The sequence below is a fragment of the Triticum dicoccoides genome, chromosome 7B, assembly GCF_002162155.2.
Source record: "Triticum dicoccoides isolate Atlit2015 ecotype Zavitan chromosome 7B, WEW_v2.0, whole genome shotgun sequence".
NCBI classification, from domain to species: Eukaryota; Viridiplantae; Streptophyta; class Magnoliopsida; order Poales; family Poaceae; genus Triticum; species Triticum dicoccoides.
Genome location: NC_041393.1, coordinates 144,744,251 through 144,758,874, shown reverse-complemented (window position 1 = coordinate 144,758,874; position 14,624 = coordinate 144,744,251).

Genomic DNA, 14,624 nt, shown 5'->3' with positions numbered 1-14,624 from the left:
TTAAGGTTTGTATAGGAGTATCCCTTTTTTTTTTTGCGAATTGTATAGGAGTATCCTTTGCTGTTGTTTATTTACTATTTACTCCCTTTAATCCAAATTAATTGTCACAGATTTAGTATAATTGATATATTATTCTGAACATATCTTGCATACATTGATTAGCTAACTCGCTTCGCTGAACAAAATAGAAAAGGAAAAGAAGATATTTGATTTAGTGAACCGATATTCGTTTCTGAGCTCGAGCTCAGATGCTCCCGAAATCATCCCCATTCGTACGCATGAGGATCCGTGCCCGCACTTGTATTTTCTGGCCGTATATGCAACGTATTGATATAAAAATGCATCGGCACTGTCACGCATTGATAGCGACGGCAGCCCAAACAGTACGTGCAGACCAGGTGGCCAGGTGGGTTATTTCACGGCTTAGGCATTTTCCGGTTCCACCACGACCACTGGTCGTGCCCATGACTCGGCCTCTTTGACGGCCACCTGCCCCAACCCATCCATCACTGCATTCCCCTCATCCTGCTCCCATTCACAACAAACACTAGCCAGAAAAATCCCATTGCCGCTGCTCCATGGTTCGTCTTCCGCCATGTCCGATGCGTGTTCCTCGTCTCTCACCGAGCCAAAGAAACAGTTTGTGCGGCTGTCACTCTGAAAACTGCAGTGCCAAAACGATTGTGTTTGGGGTTCAGACCTTTCTCTAATCCGAGGCTTGTGGGTCAACTCTGTCAGTTGACTACGTCGAGTGCGTGTGAAAAGGATCCAGACGGCGGCATACGATCCCGTTCGTTCTCTTAGGGACAGCGTGGTCGATCTGTTGCCGAAACGAGAACCATTGTTTTAGTTTGTGGGGCCTCCACCGTTGGTCAAGCTCATCGGTAGAAAGGCTAGCGGCACCTGATCTGGGTGGTTTAAGTTGTTGGCGAACCCCTCCTGGAGGGGTAACCTAATTTCAAGAGGCAACGAGGTCCATCCATGGCCGCTGTTAGCATGTTTCCCCCGGTCTGTTGGCTGACAGTACTTATACCCAAGCAAACATATTAGATTTTACCGGGAACTAACCTGTTCACAGCAACAAGCAAGAACTCAAGCCCACAATCTTCCATCTTCTGGTTTCTGGTACACATTTTGTGCCGCCGCGCGGCCTTCCCGTGCTCTACAAAGGCGGAAGAGAGATGATTTTAGCCAGCAGAGGCGTGGAGCGCACGTGTGATGTCCAAACAAGCTGCACACTTTGTTCTGATCCCTGGCTCAATGCAAAAGCCAACGTCCTGGTCCACGGACCAGAACTGGCGAGCGAGACGGCGTTCCCCCGCGTACGATCTGGACCCACAAAAGTCTCACTATTTCGTACTGTATACCCAATACATCCCATTTTCCCCAGTCCGCAGCAAACGTGCCAGCTGGATTTGTTCCTATCCCGAGCACCGAGCGGATGACGATGATTTCGGAAGCAGCTGGGCACGGGCACCAAATCGCCACTTCCATTTAGTGAATAACTTATTTCCATGGTTCACCAGGATGGTCGACGAAGATGAATTTTTCCAACACATAACCGTGTCTAAAACTTCAATGTCAGGGTTGATTGGAGTAAATAGCATAAAACTACTACTTTACAGGCTAGGGTTTCAAAAACTACCAGTTTTAATATTTTTTCTCAAATAACTACCAAGTGGCTGGTCGGCTGTTTCAAAAAACCCCAAATGTCCATTGCTTAAAAATTAAACCTGTTTATGACAGGTCTGGCCCGCAACTAAACGATCCGTCTATTTGACCGTTTGTTTGACCGTTAGCTGACATGTAAGGCCCACATGTCAGTGTCTAAAAAACAATTGCGTCCCTAGAAGTTTGTAATCAAGTCCCTAGAACACTTTAACAAAAAGCCATCAGGTCCCCAGATCTAGAGGAGTTGCACCCTCGCCATGGCAGGAGCTCGATCTCGAGCGCTCTTCCTGGAACCGCGACGCCACCTCCTCCGGGTCGATGTCGTGCACCGCCTGCGGCCGGCGAGCCGCGCCCGCGGTGGCCGGATCACGCCCCTCGCCTGTGGCCTCCGCCAGGCCCTGCCTCGCATGTGGCCGCCGCCATGCCCTACCTCGCCTCCGGTCGGCGAGCACCTCCCACGACCATGGGGAGGCTGGGGAGGGGATGTAGAGTTGTCGCCCCGCGCCCGTTGAGCCTCGCCTCCGCGCCGGCCAAGCCGCCACCACCTCCAGCCGGCGCGTGCAGATGTTGAGATTGGCGCGAGGAGGGAAGAGGGAGAAGCCGCACGGTGGGGAGCACGTGCGGCTGTGGGCGCGGCTCGCCGGCCAGAGGAGGGGCCGCCGGCACGCACGCTCCACCATGGATTGGTTGGGGCCGGACGGGAGGTCCACCCCGCGCGCATTGGACGACGACGGGGCGACGGAAAGGGAGTTCCGCGGCGACGCCATGACTGCTCCCGGCAAGATCCTCACGGTGGGGCTGCTGGCCGGCGATCTCCTTCGTCGGGGTTGTTGGTCGGCGAGCATCTCTTGTCCTGGCAAGATCCTCACCTCTTCAAGTTCTTTTTCATCGTATCAAGTCTTGCATCTCTTTTCTACCGGAGTGCTGTCCGAATTTGTTCTTCCTTGTTCCTTGTTTATCTCGTTTCAACCAGAGTGGTTCCAATTTGTTCTTGTCCATTGTTCTCGTCATTCATAGCTTTGCAACCTCCAAGGTTCACATGGTGTTCCTTGTTTCTATTTTCTACCGCAGTGCTCTCAATTGTGTTCAACTCCGTTGTGTTCTTTCTATCTACTTTTCAACCTCTCAAGGTTCTTTGGTTTCACTCTTTTGTCGAAGAAGCAACTTAGTTTTACCTCTTCTCTTCCTCTTCCGTTTCTCTCTGGTGCCATCCTAGATCTCGGGACGAGATCCTCTTGTAGTGGTGGAGTGTTGTGACGCCCCAGGACCGGAGCTTCAGATGCCTTCCAGGGTTTCCGAGATTCGTTGTGTGATTTGTTTTTGCTTGTTGCATGCTTCTTAGCTTTCATTTGCATTGCATCATGTCATCATGCCATCATTTCATTAATTTTAAAACCCCATCTAAATAAATTGTATGGATCTTCGATCCATTTAAATCGAGGGAAGGGTGACTTCTCTTTATAACATACCCTCCCGATATTTAGGGAGATATTATAAAATATTCCATTGTTTTGGAATCACCCATGAACCCACTTGCATATTAAATCCCGTGGCCTTTTCTTCTTCAAGTTTTGACTCTCCAACCTTGCCCATAATTTCTTTCATCATTTTCCGGAGCCCCACCGAAATCCTCAACATTTTTGGACACTTCTAAAACCTCGTCCTAGTTCAAACCCATTTGAATTAAATTCAAATGAGTTTGAATTCTTATCGTTCGATCTTGGCCATTTCTATTTTCTTGGATCAAACTCATTTTTGTGAGTCCGGGAAAATTATCCCCTTGCGCATTTTCTTTCCCTAACCCCCTCTTCATTTTCCTTCTCTTTAATGCTTTCTGTAAGAAAGTATGAGAGGAAGGGAGAGAGAGAGCCTGCAGTAGGCCGGCCCATCCATCCTCCCAAGGCCCAGCCCACCTAACCCCCTCGTTAACCCTAGCCCAGCCCCCATGCATCTCATCTCTCCCTCTCGTTCCGGTGCCCGCCGCCACACCCGCAGCGCTCGACCGCTCCTCCCTCCTCGCTCGATCCCCATCTTCCTCGTAGCGCCGCCATCCCTCCCTCCTGCCGCTTCGACCCGATCCCCTCGTCCTTCTCCTCCGTCGTGAGCCCCTTTGACCCGTTCCTCCTGATCCCGCGCAACCCCCCTCGCCAGCCAACTCCGGCGGACCCATCGCCGTCACGCCCTTTTGCCACCACCAGAGCCCGCTGCCATCGCCCCCGGATCTGGCTGTGCCTCGCCAGGGTCCTCCCCTGTCGTGCCTCGGCCCCTGCCAGAGCGCCTCTGCCTCCTCTGTGCTTGCCCCACTGCTGCCGTGCTGCTCCTCACCCGCGCGCCTCCTCGCCCGTGCGTCTCCTCCTCCAGCAGCCTGCCATGCCCCGTGGCTCGCCTGACCGCTCCTTCCCTCGCCCGTCTCCGGCTAGGTCCGAGGCCTAGGGACCGGGTCCTCCTCGTCTCGGCCATCCCCGTCGTCTGCCCCTGCTTCCCTTCGAGCCCTCCTCTGCGTCGCTCGCTCAGGCTACCAGCAGCCTTAGCATGCCAAGGCCCAACCCAGCGCCGCATCTTCCTCAGCCTGCTGTTCCATCGCCTCCTTGCCGCTGCCAATCGAGGCCCTGGTGTTCCTTCGTTTTGGACCGACAAGACCCGGACTTCGAACGCCAAGTACAACTACGAACCCGAAGACCTCGGATGCATCAAGTTCCACTACGGCCGTGTACCACTACTTCCTCTACCGATGACTCGAACGTTTATGAACCGTGTACCACGACGAACATGTGCGGCTACACGACAACCCGCCAAGACCCTGAACAACTACCGCCACCGTCGTGTACCACTACTTCCACTACCGTCGCCACGTGAACAACTACTTCCCACGACGACCCGTGAACAACTACTTCCTCTACACCGCTTTGAACTAGTTCCGCCCCGAAAACGCACGCTTCAAAGGTATAATCCCGAGATGACGACCACCCGTGAACGAATGCATGTGTTGTATGAGATGCACCCTATGTTTGGACCGTGTCCGAATTGTTCTTTGCATGTTCCTCGTTTGCCATGCCGCCGTCCCGTGGGAACCCGGAATCCGGGATCACCCCACCATCTTGCATGACTCGTTCACGCCCACTTCCTTTTGCACCGGTATCTTCGTGAGCTACCGGAACCGATATGTTGCCGTGGCATCATTTTCGGATTCGTTGCCGTGGCACCCGTTTTGTTCCGCCATGGTGACCAAATGCTTCAAAACATGCTCATGTCAACATTTTCATAAAAATTGCATAAAACTTGCATATGTCATCCGCATCATGATAACAACAATTAAAATGTTTAAAATTGTTGTTTGCTTTAATTGCTAAATGACATATGGGGATTTTCCGGAATTGTTGTTTGTTTCCGGCCTCATTTAAACTTGCTTAAATTGTTAGTTTAATTATGCTTCACCTCTTACCATGTTTAATAACATTTAATATTGTTGGGTACATAACCGAGAGAGAACTAAATAATTGTTGTGGTGTTTCGTCAATATGCAACTCGTTGCATATTGAGCTCCACTTAAATTGTAGTGTTGTTTGCTTCACATTGCCATGCCATGCCTCTTTAAACTGGACATGCATCATACTTTTTTGTGCATCATGACATGTTTATGCTTGTGTGTTTACCATATTGTTTGCTTCTTTTCGGTTTGCTTCTCTCGTTAGCTTCAGTTTCGTTCCGGAGTTGTGAGGATTCGTTCGACTACGTTCGTTTGTCTTCTTCATGGACTCGTTCTTCTTCCTATCGGGATCTCAGGCAAGATGACCATTACCCATATCACTTCTATCTTTGCTTGCTAGTTGCTCCGTTCTATTGCCATGCTGCGCTACCTATCACTTGTTTACCATGTTGGAAATATGCCCTAGAGGCAATAATAAAAGTATTATTATATTTCATTGTTCATGATAATTGTCTTTTATTCATGCTATAACTGTATTATCCGGAAATCGTAATACACGTGTGAATACTTAGACCACACAATGTCCCTGGTAAGCCTCTAGTTGACCAGCTCGTTGTGATCAACAGATAGTCATGGTTTCCTGACTATGGACATTGGATGTCGTTGATAACGGGATCACATCATTAGGAGAATGATGTGATGGACAAGACCCAATCCTAAGCATAGCATAAAAGATCGTGTAGTTCGTTTTGCTAGAGCTTTGCAAGTGTCAAGTATCTCTTCCTTCGACCATGAGATCGTGTAACTCCCGGATACCGTAAGAGTGCCTTGTGTGTACCAAACGTCACAACGTAACTGGGTGACTATAAAGGTGCATCACAGGTATCTCCGAAAGTAGCTGTTGGGTTGACACGGATCGAGACTGGGATTTGTCACTCCGTATGACGGAGAGGTATCTCTAGGCCCACTCGGTAATGCATCATCATATTGAGCTCAATGTGACCAAGGTGTTGGACACGGGATCATGCATTACGGTACGAGTAAAGTGACTTGCCGGTAACGAGACTGAACAAGGTATTGGGATACCGACGATCGAGTCTCGGGCAAGTAACGTACCGATTGACAAAGGGAATTGCATACAGGGTTTGATCGAATCCTCGACATAGTGGTTCATCCGATGACAACATCGAGGAGCATGTGGGAGCCATCATGGGTATCCAGATCCTGCTGATGGTTATTGACTGAGAGCGTCTCGGTCATGTCTGCATGTCTCCCGAACCCGTAGGGTCTACACACTTAAGGTTCGGTGACGCTAGGGTTATGAAGATATGTATATGCAGAAACCCGAATGTTGTTCGGAGTCCCGGATGAGATCCCGGACGTCACGAGGAGTTCCGGAATGGTCCGGAGGTAAAGAATTATATATAGGAAGTGCTATTTCGGGCACCGGGACAAGTTTCGGGGTTATCGGTATTGTACCGGGACCACCGGAAGGGTCCCGGGGGTCCACCGGGTGGGGCCACCTGTCCCGGGGGGCCACATGGGCTGTAGGGGGTGCGCCTTGGCCATCATGGGCCAAGGGCACCAGCCCCTATAGGCCCATGCGCCTAGGGTTTCCCCCTAGGAGGAGTCCTAGTGGTGGAAGGCACCCCTAGGTGCCTTGGGGGGGAGGGAAACCTCCCCTAGGCCGCCGCCCCCCCTAGTAGATCTCATCTACTAGGGCCGGCGCCCCCCCCTTGGCACCCCTATATATAGTGGGGGGGAGAGGAGGAGAACACACCAGCCCCTGGCGCCTCCACCTCCCCCCGTTACGTCTCTCCCTCGTAGTCTCGGCGAAGCCCTGCTGCTGTGACGCCCTGCATCCACCACCACGCCGTCGTGCTGCTGGATCTTCATCAACCTCTCCTTCCCCCTTGCTGGATCAAGAAGGAGGAGACGTCTCCCGTCCCGTACGTGTGTTGAACGCGGAGGTGCCGTCCGTTCGGCGCTGGTCATCGGTGATTTGGATCACGTCGAGTACGACTACATCATCACCTTGCAAGCTTCCGCACGCGATCTACAAGTGGTATGTAGATGCAAACTCTCTCCCTAGACTCGTTGCTTAGATGAACTCATAGATGGATCTTGGTGAAACCGTAGGAAAATTTTAATTTTCTGCAACGTTCGCCAACAGTGGTATCAGAGCTAGGTCTATGCGTAGTTCTCTTTGCACGAGTAGAACACAACTTTGTTGTGGGCGTGGATTTTGTCATCTTACTTGCCTCTACTAGTCTTTTCTTGCTCAACGGTATTGTGGGATGAAGCGGCCCGGACCAACCTTACACGTACACTTACGTGAGACCGGTTCCACCGACTGACATGCACAAGTTGCATAAGGTGGCTGGCGGGTGTCTGTCTCTCCCACCTTAGTTGGAGAGGAATCGATGAACAGGGCCCTTATGAAGGGTAAATAGAAGTTGACAAAATCACGTTGTGGTGATTCGTAGGTAAGAAAACGTTCTTGCTAGAACCCAATTGCAGCCACGTAAAAGATGCAACAACAATTAGAGGACGTCTAACTTGTTTTTGCAGCGATTGATCATGTGATGTGATATGGCCAGAAGTTGTGATGAATGATGAATTGTGATGTATGAGATCATGTTCTTTGTAATAGGATTCACGACTTGCATGTCGATGAGTATGACAACCGGCAGGAGCCATAGGAGTTGTCATTATTTTTTGTATGACCTGCGTGTCATTGAATAACGTCATGTAAACTACTTTACTTTATTGCTAAACATTAGTCATAGAAGTAGAAGTAGTCGTTGGCGTGACAACTTCATGAAGACACGATGATGGAGATCATGATGATGGAGATCATGGTGTCAAGCCGGTGACGAGATGATCATGGAGCCCCGAAGATGAAGATCAATGGAGCTATATGATATTGGCCATATCATGTCACAACTATATAATTGCATGTGATGTTTATTATGTATTATGCATCTTGTTTACTTAGGACGACGGTAGTAAATAAGATGATCCCTTATAAAATTTCAAGAAGTGTTCTCCCCTAACTGTGCACCGTTGCTACAGTTCGTCGTTTCTAAGCACCACGTGATGATCGGGTGTGATGGATTCTTACGTTCACATACAACGGGTGTAAGACAGTTTTACACAGCGAAAACACTTAGGGTTAACTTGACGAGCCTAGCATGTGCAGACATGGCCTCGGAACACGGAGACCGAAAGGTCGAACACGAATCGTATAGAAGATACGATCAACATGAAAATGTTCACCGACGATGACTAGTCCGTCTCACGTGATGATCGGACACGGACTAGTCGACTCGGATCGTGTAACACTTAGATGACTAAAGGGATGTCTAATCTAAGTGGGAGTTCATAATTTGATTAGAACTTTATTATCATGAACTTAGTCTAAAAACCTTTGCAAATATGTCTTGTAGATCAATGGCCAACGCTAATGTCAACATGAACTTCAACGCGTTCCTAGAGAAAACCAAGCTGAAAGATGATGGCAGCAACTATACAGACTGGGTCCGGAACCTGAGGATCATCCTCATAGCTGCCAGGAAACAATATGTCCTAGAAGGACCGCTAGGTGACGCTCCCGTCCCAGAGAACCAAGACATTATGAATGCTTGGCAGTCTCGCGCTGATGATTACTCCCTCGTTCAGTGCGGCATGCTTTACAGCTTAGAACCGGGGCTCCAAAAGCGTTTTGAGCATCACGGAGCATATGAGATGTTCGAAGAGCTGAAACTAGTTTTTCAAGCTCATGCCCGGGTCGAGAGATATGATGTCTCTGACAAGTTCTACAGTTGTAAGATGGAGGAAAACAGTTCTGTCAGTGAGCACATCCTAAAGATGTCTGGGTTGCACAACCGTATGACCCAGCTGAACATTAACCTCCCAGATGAGGCGGTCATTGACAGAATCCTCCAGTCGCTCCCACCAAGCTACAAGAGCTTTGTGATGAACTAAAACATGCAGGGAATGGAAAAGACCATTCCTGAAGTGTTCTCGATGCTGAAGTCAGCACAGGCTGAAATCAAGAAAGAACATCAAGTGTTGATGGTCAATAAGACCACTAAGTTCAAGAAGGGCAAGGGTAAGAAGAACTTCAAGAAGGACGGCAAAGATGTTGCCGCGCCTGGTAAGCCAGTTACCGGGAAGAAGTCAAAGAATGGACCCAAGCCTGAGACTGAGTGCTTTTATTGCAAGGGGAAGGGTCACTGGAAGCGGAACTGCCCCAAATACTTAGCGGATAAGAAGGCCGGCAACACCAAAGGTATATTTGATATACATGTGATTGATGTGTACCTTACCAGTACTCGTAGTAACTCCTGGGTATTTGATACCGGTGCCGTTGCTCATATTTGTAACTCACAGCAGGAGCTGCGGAATAAACGGAGACTGGCGAAGGACGAGGTGACGATGCGCGTCGGGAATGGTTCCAGAGTCGATGTGATCGCCGTCGGCACGCTGCCTCTACATTTACCTACGGGATTAGTTTTGAACCTTAATAATTGTTATTTAGTGCCAAGTTTGAGCATGAACATTGTATCAGGATCTCGTTTAATACGAGATGGCTACTCATTTAAGTCTGAGAATAATGGTTGTTTGATTTATATGAGAGATATGTTTTATGGTCATGCTCCGATGGTCAATGGTTTATTCTTAATGAATCTCGAACGTAATATTACACATGTTCATAGTGTAGATGCCAAAAGATTTAAAGTTGATAACGATAGTCCCACATACTTGTGGCACTGCCGCCTTGGTCACATTGGTGTCAAGCGCATGAAGAAGCTCCATGCCGATGGACTTTTAGAGTCTCTTGATTATGAATCGTTTGACACGTGCGAACCATGCCTTTTGGGCAAAATGACCAAGACTCCGTTCTCCGGAACAATGGAGCGAGCAACCAACTTGTTGGAAATCATACATACCGATGTGTGCGGTCCAATGAGCGTTGAGGCTCGCGGAGGATATCGTTATGTTCTCACTCTCACAGATGACTTGAGTAGATATGGGTATGTCTACTTAATGAAACACAAGTCTGAGACCTTTGAAAAGTTCAAGGAATTTTAGAATGAGGTGGAGAATCAACGTGACCGAAAGATAAAATTCTTACGATCAGATCGTGGAGGAGAATACTTAAGTCACGAATTTGGTACACACTTAAAGAAATGTGGAATCGTTTCACAGCTCACGCCGCCTGGAACACCTCAGCGAAACGGTGTGTCCGAACGTCGTAATCGCACTCTATTGGATATGGTGCGGTCTATGATGTCTCTTACTGATTTACCGCTATCATTTTGGGGATACGCTCTAGAGACAGCTACATTCACTTTAAATAGGGCACCGTCTAAATCCGTTGAGACGACACCGTATGAATTATGGTTTGGAAAGAAACCTAAGCTGTCGTTTCTAAAAGTTTGGGGATGCGAAGCTTATGTCAAGAAACTTCAACCTGAAAAGCTCGAACCCAAGTCGGAAAAATGCGTATTCATAGGATACCCTAAGGAAACTATAGGGTATACCTTCTACTTAAGATCCGAAGGCAAGATCTTTGTTGCCAAGAACGGATGCTTTCTGGAAAAAGAGTTTCTCTCGAAAGAAGTAAGTGGGAGGAAAGTAGAACTCAATGAAGTACTACCTCTTGAGCGGAATAGTGACGCAGCACAGGAAACCGTTCCTGTGATGCCCACACCAACTGAAGAGGAAAACCATGATAATGATCAAAGTACTTCGGATCAAGTTACTGCTGAACTTCGTAGGTCCACAAGGACACGTTCCGCACCAGAGTGGTACGGCAACCCTGTCCTGGAAATCATGTTGTTAGACAACAATGAACCTTCGAACTATGAAGAAGCAATGGCGGGCCCGGATTCCAACAAATGGCTTGAAGCCATGAAATCCGAGATAGAATCCATGTATGAAAACAAAGTATGGACTTTGACAGACTTGCCCGATGATCGGCGAGCGATAGAAAACAAATGGATCTTTAAGAAGAAGACGGACGCGGATGGTAATGTTACCATCTATAAAGCTCGACTTGTCGCTAAGGGTTATCGACAGGTTCAAGGGATTGACTACGACGAGACATTCTCTCCCGTAGCGAAGCTAAAGTCCGTCCAAATCATGTTAGCAATTGCCGCATACTATGATTATGAGATATGGCAGATGGACGTCAAAAACAGCATTCCTTAACGGGCATCTTAAGGAAGAACTGTATATGATGCAGCCGGAAGGTTTTGTCGATCCTCGGAACGCTAACAAAGTATGCAAGCTCCAGCGATCCATTTATGGACTGGTGCAAGCATCTCGGAGTTGGAACATTCGCTTTGATGAGATGATCAAAGCGTTTGGGTTTATGCAGACTTATGGAGAAGCCTGCGTTTACAAGAAAGTGAGTGGGAGCTCTGTAGCATTTCTCATATTATATGTAGATGACATACTCCTGATGGGAAATAATATAGAATTTCTGGACAGCATTAAGGCCTACTTGAATAAGTGTTTTTCAATGAAGGACCTTGGAGAAGCTGCTTATATATTAGGCATCAAGATCTATAGAGATAGATCGAGACGCCTCATAGGTCTTTCACAAAGTACATACCTTGATAAGATTTTGAAGAGATTCAGAATGGATCAGTCCAAGAAGGGGTTCTTGCCTATGTTACAAGGTATGAGACTGAGCTCAGCTCAGTCACCGACCACTGCAAAAGATAAAGAAGAGATGAGTGTCATCCCCTATGCTTCAGCCATAGGATCTATTATGTATGCCATGCTGTGTACCAGACCCGATGTAAACCTTGCCGTAAGTTTGGTAGCAAGATACCAAAGTAATCCCGGCAAGGAACACTGGACAGCGGTCAAGAATATCCTGAAGTACCTGAAAAGGACAAAGGACATGTTTCTCGTTTATGGAGGAGACGAAGAGCTCGTCGTAAAGGGTTACGTCGACGCTAGCTTCGACTCAGATCCGGATGACTCTAAGTCACAAACCGGATACGTGTATATGTTGAATGGTGGAGCAGTAAGCTGGTGCAGCTGCAAGCAGAGCGTCGTGGCGGGATCTACGTGTGAAGCGGAGTACATGGCAGCCTCGGAGGCAGCACATGAAGCGATTTGGGTGAAGGAGTTCATCACCGATCTAGGAGTCATACCCAATGCGTCGGGGCCGATCAAACTCTTCTGTGACAACACTGGAGCTATTGCCCTCGCAAAGGAGCCCAGGTTTCACAAGAAGACCAGGCACATCAAGCGTCGTTTCAACTCCATCCGTGAAAATGTTCAAGATGGAGACATAGAGATTTGCAAAGTGCACACGGATCTGAATGTCGCAGATCCGCTGACTAAACCTCTCTCGCGTGCAAAACATGATCAACACCAGAACTCTATGGGTGTTCGATTCATCACAATGTAACTAGATTAGTGACTCTAGTGCAAGTGGGAGACTGTTGGACATATGCCCTAGAGGCAATAATAAAAGTATTATTATATTTCATTGTTCATGATAATTGTCTTTTATTCATGCTATAACTGTATTATCCGGAAATCGTAATACACGTGTGAATACTTAGACCACACAATGTCCCTGGTAAGCCTCTAGTTGACCAGCTCGTTGTGATCAACAGATAGTCATGGTTTCCTGACTATGGACATTGGATGTCGTTGATAACGGGATCACATCATTAGGAGAATGATGTGATGGACAAGACCCAATCCTAAGCATAGCATAAAAGATCGTGTAGTTCGTTTTGCTAGAGCTTTGCAAGTGTCAAGTATCTCTTCCTTCGACCATGAGATCGTGTAACTCCCGGATACCGTAAGAGTGCCTTGTGTGTACCAAACGTCACAACGTAACTGGGTGACTATAAAGGTGCATCACAGGTATCTCCGAAAGTAGCTGTTGGGTTGACACGGATCGAGACTGGGATTTGTCACTCCGTATGACGGAGAGGTATCTCTGGGCCCACTCGGTAATGCATCATCATATTGAGCTCAATGTGACCAAGGTGTTGGACACGGGATCATGCATTACGGTACGAGTAAAGTGACTTGCCGGTAACGAGACTGAACAAGGTATTGGGATACCGACGATCGAGTCTCGGGCAAGTAACGTACCGATTGACAAAGGGAATTGCATACAGGGTTTGATCGAATCCTCGACATAGTGGTTCATCCGATGACAACATCGAGGAGCATGTGGGAGCCATCATGGGTATCCAGATCCCGCTGATGGTTATTGACTGAGAGCGTCTCGGTCATGTCTGCATGTCTCCCGAACCCGTAGGGTCTACACACTTAAGGTTCGGTGACGCTAGGGTTATGAAGATATGTATATGCAGAAACCCGAATGTTGTTCGGAGTCCCGGATGAGATCCCGGACGTCACGAGGAGTTCGGAATGGTCCGGAGGTAAAGAATTATATATAGGAAGTGCTATTTCGGGCACCGGGACAAGTTTCGGGGTTATCGGTATTGTACCGGGACCACCGGAAGGGTCCCGGGGGTCCACCGGGTGGGGCCACCTGTCCCGGGGAGCCACATGGGCTGTAGGGGGTGCGCCTTGGCCATCATGGGCCAAGGGCACCAGCCCCTATAGGCCCATGCGCCTAGGGTTTCCCCCTAGGAGGAGTCCTAGTGGTGGAAGGCACCCCTAGGTGCCTTGGGGGGGAGGGAAACCTCCCCTAGGCCGCCGCCCCCCCTAGTAGATCTCATCTACTAGGGCCGGCGCCCCCCCCCCTTGGCACCCCTATATATAGTGGGGGGGGAGAGGAGGAGAACACACCAGCCCCTGGCGCCTCCACCTCCCCCCGTTACGTCTCTCCCTCGTAGTCTCGGCGAAGCCCTGCTGCTGTGACGCCCTGCATCCACCACCACGCCGTCGTGCTACTGGATCTTCATCAACCTCTCCTTCCCCCTTGCTGGATCAAGAAGGAGGAGACGTCTCCCGTCCCGTACGTGTGTTGAACGCGGAGGTGCCGTCCGTTCGGCGCTGGTCATCGGTGATTTGGATCACATCGAGTACGACTACATCATCACCTTGCAAGCTTCCGCACGCGATCTACAAGTGGTATGTAGATGCAAACTCTCTCCCTAGACTTGTTGCTTAGATGAACTCATAGATGGATCTTGGTGAAACCGTAGGAAAAATTTTAATTTTCTGCAACGTTCCCCAACATACCATGCCTCCCATATTGTCATGTCAGCCTCTAACCTTTTTCACCCTTCCTAGCAAACCGTTGCTTGGCTATGTTACCGCTTTGCTTAGCCCCTCTTATAGCATTGTTAGTTGCAGGTGAAGTTGAAGATTGCTCCATGATGGACATTATTATTTTGGGATATCACAATGTTGGAAATATGCCCTAGAGGCAATAATAAAAGGGTTATTATTATATTTCCTTGTTCATGATAATTGTCTTTTATTCATGCTATAACTGTATTATCCGAAAATCGTAATACACATGTGAATACATAGACCATAACATGTCCCTAGTGAGCCTCTAGTTGAC